The sequence below is a fragment of the Pteropus medius genome, unplaced genomic scaffold (assembly GCF_902729225.1).
Source record: "Pteropus medius unplaced genomic scaffold, Ma_sr-lr_union100, whole genome shotgun sequence".
NCBI classification, from domain to species: domain Eukaryota; kingdom Metazoa; phylum Chordata; class Mammalia; order Chiroptera; family Pteropodidae; genus Pteropus; species Pteropus medius.
Genome location: NW_024340849.1, coordinates 36,946,113 through 36,954,965, shown reverse-complemented (window position 1 = coordinate 36,954,965; position 8,853 = coordinate 36,946,113). Strand labels below are relative to the sequence as shown.

The window sequence follows — 8,853 nt, the reverse complement described above, 5'->3', positions numbered from 1 at the left end:
TGTTGAATCAATGAATGAAAGGTAGACATTGACTGTGGCGATAGTGAGTTGTGGGCATTGTCTGAGAGTGTGCTGGATCTCTTGGAAACTCTTATAAGGGCTCTATTCTATAACTGCATTGGTGGACATGGTAAAATGGTCTGCTCCAGGTCAGTCCTTCCAGAAAAGGCCTAGAGTTCTGAAGTTGAACTGGAGTCAAATCTAAGGACCATGCTTCTGGGCCCACGCAAACTCCCACCCTTGCTCATGTGGTAAAGTTAAACTCCAAGTTACTCTAAGGTAACAAGAGGGATGACTATCATGTGGCCACTGATGTTGATCATTGCACTCATTGTACTCGCCCAGACAGTTAATATGTGCACATCACTCAAGTTGCTTTCAGAGGCCCTGGGGTCAGGGCTCACCTTGCCTATACTAGCGATAGTCTTAGAAGTAAGTAGAGGAGTTGATTGCTAGTAAACTATTTCATAGGTTATGCCCCTTCTCCCTGTGGTAGATCTGCATTCCATCCTTCCTCATTGCTAGTAGAACTGTAATTTCCTTTTCAAATCAGTAATACAGTGGATTGGCCCAAGACCTGTAGGAAGAAGTGTGTCTGTTTTGACCCTTAGTAGTATCATCCTCTTTTTATCATCTCTCTCGTACTGAGTCCATTTCCATGAGTAGAAATACTATACTGGCCCCAGAATAATGAGAGCACATAGAGTAGACTAGAAACCTACTCAAGGCAAGCTGAAATCAGCACAACCCAGTCAAGTCTCTGATTTACACCAGGGCCCAGGGCTCAGTGAGCAGCCTAGCTCAGCTGAGTGGCAGGCAAAACCTAGACCCACTACCTTAATTAAAGCCACCCCAAATGACTGCAGATTAGTGAGGAAGAAATAAATGTTTATTGCTGTGGCTACTGAGATTTTGTGGTTGTATTTATGTAGCACTGTTAGACTGATACATGAGTAATCAAAAAAGAATAGGAGAGGCTGACACGCAGGTGAGTATTACCTTCTTTATACTTTTGTCAGAGCCCCATACTAGCTCAGAAAGTCCTGTGGCCCATGGCTTATAGGACAACAGAAGCTGCAGCCTGCCTGTTTCTATTTGTGACACATGTGAGACTTACAAGAATTCTGTGGAATTCCTCATGCACCCTTTCCCGTAGAGGAGAGGAGGAAAGTTGGGAGAATCCTCTCACAATAAGGGGCATTTGAAATGTCTTGTCCAACTATTTCAAGTATTAGCCATGCTAGTTGAAAGTGACACCTTTTGCTTAGAGTCCTAAAGGGGGATTGATTGCTTCAAGCATTGTGAGTAAAATCCCAATTCTTCTCCAGAGGCAACATGGTGAAGTAGAAGGTATAAATCTGAAGGACTGGAATCAATACGACTTGGTTTGAATCTTGCCTCTATCGAGACTGACCACAGCCAAATTATTTAACTTTATGGAGACTCAGTTTCCTCACCAGCAAATTAGGAATAGCAATATTGAACTTGCACAACTGTTTGGAGAAATTAATGAGTTAACACATGCAGATTCCCTGGTTCATAATAGATGGTCAATAATTTAAAAGTAGTGGTTTGTATTGTTTTTCATCAAATTTCTCATTTTCCTTTTCCTACATCAAAAGAGTATAACTGATCTAATGACATAGATACGTATACATAATTCAATGATTTCTGTTTAAAATTTAGAGGTCATCATGGTAGGATAAATACAGTTTCCCAACAGTGGACTAATCCTTTTCTATTTTAGATGGGCTTAACTGCAAAATGTGAAAGATACTCCTTCCCAACTCACTCTGAGTAGCATGGTAGGAGTGGGGGCCTCAGGGGAGGCTGGCAGTAGAGTCCTAAGCTTCTCAAGCATACAGAGGACTTTGCCAAAGAAAAGCACAGTATTATTAAGATTAACAGTTTTCAGATGGAGTCAGCCCTTTCAACTAACTCGAGTTAGACTGACTGGTAATGAAGTTCATGAGGAGCCATTTCCTGCCAAATAGTAAGATGTGGAATTTGTTAAATTAAGCCATGTGATGGGTCTGAAATGTATTAACTTAATCCATAATGAATGTCATTCCATCCCTTTTAACATGCTTCCCCAATTAAACTATTTAGGCCTCAGATATCTAAAGAAATTGAGCTGTCCCACTTGTTGCCAATTGGTTAATTCCTTGATGATGGATGAAAGCTACTAACTGCTTTTGTTTTTAAATCTACGTTTTCTTCAGTAATAGCAACCTTTTAATCAGCTGTTACAAAGAAAATGCTTAATACCCCATAAGCAATACTCAAGAAAGTCAAATAATTAGGAAGATGAATATAAAGAAGCACTGGTCAGCCTGCCTGAGTACCTCTAACAAAACCCGCTGTGGCCACCATCACAGTCAACATGACACACAAAGGACCCACTGGGTCATTTTTATTTTTTAGTCCCATGTTGGCCACACAGCAGATGTTCAGTGTTTATTTGGCTGACTGAACTGAATTCTAGAAGATTCTTAAGGTTTCTGAAAAGTGTCTCTCCATAAAAGAAGCATTTTCAGATTTTGGGATGCCCTTTCCTTTCACAGGGATATGTGATAGAAATTCTCAGTAGGAGCAATATGCCTCTATTGCACCCCTATCTCTGAGGAGCAGGAAAAATCTTTATATAGGCAAGCAACGCAGCACATGTCACAAGTGACTTAGCAACCTTAGGCTCCCTCTGCCTCAGCTACCAAGGTGGGTATGATGCATAACAGATATCCACTGAATTTTCTGGACAGTCAGTGTGTGATTTGCCCACAAGCGCCTGGTGCGATCTTATGCCATGTGGCCTATCAACATATAATCAAGTGCAATATTTCAGCTTATAAACCTCACCATAAATGGTAGACTATACCAATTGGAAGGAATCTTTTAGACAAAAAGCTGTCCATAGTTTCTGTCATAACGAACTAATGTTTCTTTCTTTTTGTTATCTTTGGGGCCCACTTAACATTATAAGACGTGATTTATCACCAAAGCCTCTTATTATAGGGGAACTGGTGGAGAACTGTGGTGGTTTATATCAAGAGTCACCAAACTACAGCCTGTGGACCAAATTGCTTCTTGTTTTTGTAATAAAGTTTTATTGTAACACAGTTATAGCCATTTGTTTATGTATTACCTATGGCTGCTTTCTGAGTTACAATGGTTGAGTTAAATAGTTATGACAGAGAGCATATATTTTGCAAAGCCTAAAATATTTACTATCTGGCCTTTAACAGAAAAGTTTTGCTGACCTCTGGTTTGATTTTTCAAATATAGTCACTCTTTCTGTCTTCTGTCTGGTAAAACCATACTTTCTCCCACCCCATTAATGCTGGTTTGCCATATGATGGTGAGCAGAGTGCACATTCATGCCCCTTGCTTTGGGGTCTGTGGTAGACAAAACAAGATTTCTATCGCCTGGCTATTCAATTAGACACGAATCCACACACATCTGTGAGGGGGTTCCTTCCATTAATAGTTACCTTAACTTTGGGTTTGAACTTACAATTTGCATTTATTAGTAGAATGTTATCAGAAGTGATATAAATGGAGATGTTAAATGTCCTTATGAGATTAATCTTACAGTTAATCTTATTCTTGTGTGCTTCTGCCATTGCCATGATAAAAGAATGCCCTAGCTAGCCCACTTGTCTATGGAAAATGAAAAACACATAAAACAGACCTGAACTCAAATCGAGACCAGCCTGGGTCAGCTAACTTTTAGCTGATCCAGAGATACCTGAAGGTTATTTTAATCCACTGGGTTTTGTGAGATTTGTTATAGCATTACTATAGCAAAAGCTAATGATATAGGAATTCTTTCCCCCACCTTCTCCCAAGGATTTCATCATTATGAACACCAGTGGCAAGTCCAGTATTTCCTATTCTTTTTAATATGCTTACCAATTAGTCACGTAGCTGATAGACCTCTGCTTTGGGAGCTAGAAAACCTGATTATAAACACCAGCTCTGCCATATACTGGTTATATGACCTTGAGCCTATAAATTAAAATTCTCTGGGTCTCAGTTACCTCATCTATGCAATAAAGATAATCATCCTAACTTCATGGGGTCCTGTAAGGATGAAATGAGATAGCAAATTTGAGGAAACAGTGTGCTGCCTAAAATAAAGCAGGGCCCCAATATGAGTCAAGCCTAAATAATTGGAATGGGTTACTGGATGATTCCCAAGTTTCTTTCTAAGCCAACAATAGCATGGTGCAGAGAAACTCTTGGTCTACAAAACGATACTTACTGATGATTGTTTAATGGTGACAACATTTTTATTTTATTATTTGAGACAATCTTCACATTGGAACATCCCTGGAAGAGTTAACGTATTTACTTAAATTTATACTCTATTGTGAATGACTAACATCAGAGCACATTTTAATAGAGATCCTTGGGAAAAACACAAAGTACAGTTGACCTTGAACGAGGCAGAGGTTGGGGGCACCAAAAGACACCCCATGTATAACTTTTGACTTCCTCAAAATTTTACAGTCAGCCCTTCATACCCATAGGTTTCACATCCAAGGATTCAACCAACTGTAGATCAAAAACAGTAGTTTTGATCCACGGTTGGAAATCCCCGATGCTAATTGTACTAATAGCCTACTGTTGACCGGAAGCTTAACTGACAATACAGACAGTCGATTAACACATATTTTGTATGTTATATGTGTTATATACTATATTCTTATAATAAATAAAACTAGAGAAAAGAAAATTTTATTAAGAAAATCATTGAGAAGAGAAAGTACGTTTACTGTATTTATTGAAAACAATCCACATATAAAGAGACCGATGCAGTTCAAACTTGTATTGTTCAAGGATAAACTGTAATTGAGTTTATGAATGGATTCCTAGTACATATAAAGTCAATATGTGGAAATGACAGAGAACACATCCAGTAGTTCACAAGCCAAAGAACATTTGTATATTGTCAGTAGCCCTAGAGAAAGACACCCAAAGAGTGTGTGTGTATATACATAATCAGAAAAGGTACCAACACTGCTTTCAAGAAAACAGTGCAGCCTAAAACACCAATCAAAAAAAGTAACAAAAATTGACCCAACAACTTACTTAAATTTATTTTTGAAATGCACAGTGTATTTCTAAGTACGGTAAAAATCTTTATAAACCAAAACCAGAGCTTGACATGTATAACTTAAAATATCTTATTTTTCAATATATTATTTCAGTATTTACTATTGAAAAACATGTGTATAATACATAAATTTGTTTTCTTTTTGTAGAAAATGATAATTAGTAGGCTTATGTTTATTTGAAAATTCTTGGCATTGCTTGGTCTCCAAGTCATCATTATAAATGGGAAATCTCATAGTACAGGACTGAGGCTATACAGGTAGCAGAGGTTGAAATAAATGTCTACTAATTATATTAAATAATCTTTAAATTAACTTTTTGATTAAACCTCTAACAGCACCTTATTTTGCTCTGACTCTTTCCTCCAAAGTTGAATATATATAGAAACAAATAATAACAGATAAAACATGGCTCAGGTTATTTGAGGAGTCTGTTCAACTGGGTTTCAGTTAATTGCAGTTTTGCTGTACTTCTTCACAATGCCATTTTCCTTACCATAACTCTGTAGATTACCAGAGTGGACTATTTCATGCACAATTTATTGCAGAGACAGGCAGTATTTATCAGTTCCTTCATGGCAAAGAAGAATCATCTGCTTGAAGGCCATCACTCACACTGCTGTCAGCAGAGTGGTGAAGAGCTGAATAATGAAAGAAAAGAGCCCCCACATATACTGGGTTTGTGATAACTTCATTAATTTGAGAATTAGGAGACTTTTTAAAATGGGGGGGAAATACCCAACCTTTTAACAGAACATCTTAGATAAGATAAAGTCCAAGCCTTGGCTCATCCATCATTGTTTAGAATTAGCTTTCATGCACTTGACCTTAACCATCACTCTTTTTGTCAAGCCTGGGTGTCAACACAAAAGAAATTGGTTCATGGATGAGAGTACTGAATGTGCATCTGATCACACTTCTTTCAGGCGCTTACCTTCTCACAGTAAGGGATCAATTAAAACCAAATGGAGCAGATTTCTCTGGATATCTGGGTCGTTGATGTGGAATGCTATGGTTTGGGCAAAGAAGCATTTAAATGGAGGAGAGAGAAACTCCTGGCCCGAGCACAAACAGGCCAGGCATGTATGTCATAAGCTGCAGTATGTAAACACATTCAGCACTGGACACAAAAGGACAAGGACACAAGAGACCGTCTGTCATGTCATTACCTGAATATCTAGCTGTATTATTTATAAACCAACTTGCAGCAGATGTTGTCTTTTTTAACACAAATTCTCCTTCTAGGGTATTATGCATGAGGCCTAATTGTAAATGCCTATATTGTTCCTTTCCCCTACTGATTTATTGTTCTATGGACATCTACATGGGAATGCAGTGTGGAACTGTGCTGTTTTCTCTATTAATTATTTTCACTCTTTGATTACTAATTTCGGAAGACAAACTTTTCACTGTTGACCTCCTCGGGAGCGGATTGTTTTACAACGAGACTGTATTAGGGAAATGAGTCCCCAGTGAAAGCAGAAGGGCATGAAAACCTTGTCTCTTATTTACATTAACCCAAACACAAGTTTCCCAGTCATTTCCTTCTTAAATCTTTATCTGCTCATAAAAGGAACAGTCATAGATCCAGGAACAGTGAATCCACAGGAGTTATTGCCCAATACTGGAGCTATTGTATTAAAATCAAAGTCTGTCCCTACCCCGCCCCCGCCCCCCTCAGCCTCTCAAAATCATTATGGTTAGAAAATAAGGCCCTTATACATATCTCTGTACCAAGGATGCAAAACTACCAACCACCACACTGGGCACATAGTAGGTGCCCAGAGATTATATGAGTGACCTTCAAATTTAGAATCTGACACGGTTTCCAAAGTAAACTTTCAAGATATGAGCTAAATTGGGAGGAGAGATTGGAATTCCTTTCAAGAGAAAAATTTTAAAGCTTTTGCTGTGTCATGGAATTTGGTTGGACCCTTTGTCCAAATGCTTATCTGTATGTGTGAATTCCCACCCACTTGTCTACTGGGAGAGAATTTCAATCCCCATGGAACGTTCAGGGAAACTGACCCTTTCTTCTCCTTTTGTCATCTCCGCTCAAAAAATAAGATGCACCCCTTAGTATGAAGACGGTAAAATGCAGAAGCAGGCTGTTGTCCTGAGCCCTGTTGGAGAGATAGGATGGGACAGTATTTGTTGCTTATTTCACATGTTGCTGGTCTCTGTGTGGGCCTCACATAGTTTTCAGGAGTCCCTGCTGAACTTGGCGGAAGCATGTGAACTTGGTCTTGGGGAGGTCAGAATAGACAGTCTAACGCAAAACTCTGTCCTGTGCAGCAATTTCTTCTACTCCATGTCATTTAAATGACTACCGGGCTTCTGCAGGAACGCCTCCCAGGGATGGCAAACGCACTCCCTCCTGAATTAGCAGCTCCTTCTGTGAGATATCTGATAGTTAGGAAGTCCTTAATTGTTCCAAGTCTCTGTCCTGAGGATTTGAGACTTTTACCGTTTTGTTTTATCTGCTTTCTGGAGCCACAGGGGGAGAGCTTAACCGCTCTTCCATATAACAGATATCTTGAATTTTTAAATAAAATTGTACAGGGCCATGTTTCATTTCTGAGCACAGGGGACATAGTCACTTACTGCCCACTACGCCTTGTCCCTCTCAACTTTGTCAAGGGTGGGCAGAGGTCCTCCCATCCTGGATGAGATTGAGCAGGTGAATCTGGCTGGGGCTGGCAGGGCTGTCCACCATCTGGAGGGAGGGAAAAGGAGCAGGTAGAAAATGTGCAACTCGTGTTCCTGAAAGAGGCCAGGTGGATGGATCATCTTGGGGCGTGGCTTTCCCAAAAGTGATGTTCTTTATTCTACTCTGATGGAACCATTTCATTTCAGGCACTAAATGTCTGGCCTTGGACGTGGTTACATAGTGTAGCGGTTAGCATGTCTGCTTTACACACAGAAGGTCCTGAGTTCGCGCCCCAGTGGAACCACAGTCCACGGTCTACGGCTATGCCACCCTGAACAAGCCCGATCCCGTTTGATCTCGGAAGCTAAGCAGGATCGGGCCTGGTTAGTTCTTGGGTGGGAAACCACCGAGGAAGACCAGGTGCTGTAGGCATAAATAACAATAATAAAAATAAATAAAATTTAAAAAAAATAAAGGTGTGACCTTACAAGACTGCTTCAGTTCTCAGGGACAGCCACATGCTTATACAGGCTCAACGAGACTTATGTGCAGAAGATCTGGTGGCCTCCCTCCCTTCATTGTCAAACTTCTCACCTGCCCTTTACAATGGAGATGTAGAGATGAAAAGTAATCTCAGGGCCTCAGCACCGGAAGACACTGTCACTGTCATTATAATCATGTTAAAAGGTCTGCTTTTATGATCAAATGTGCCAACCTCCCTATATATTATTTCTCCCATCCTCCGCCTTCCTGGATCTTGGACTCTCCTCTCAAGAACACTGGCAAAGGAAGCACTGACTAATATGTAACAGCAAGGACAGGAGATAAAAGGATCTAGAACTCATTACTGATCATTGAAACCTAGAATGGGATCTAGTGTAAGGGGTGGGGATGCAGATGAGGTTATGCAAAGCAAACAGCCTTCAACCAGGAGGCTAAGGAGAACCTAGGTACCTAAACGGGACAGCAAAAAAGGGGCATGAGGGAGATGGGAGTTAATTTGTGACCAGCACATGCTCAGTATTCCCCAGCAAAGTTAAATGTCCTGGGTCATGAGGTAGGGAGCCGGGACAGAGAGCTGGCTCCCTC

At 40.1% G+C, this 8,853-nt stretch overlaps 1 pseudogene; it reads left to right on the top strand.

The window, feature by feature from the left end:
• The first annotated feature begins 8,077 nt into the window (after positions 1 to 8,077).
• On the top strand, positions 8,078 to 8,196 carry LOC120589688 (uncharacterized; annotated as a pseudogene).
• Positions 8,197 to 8,853: the final 657 nt, after the last annotated feature.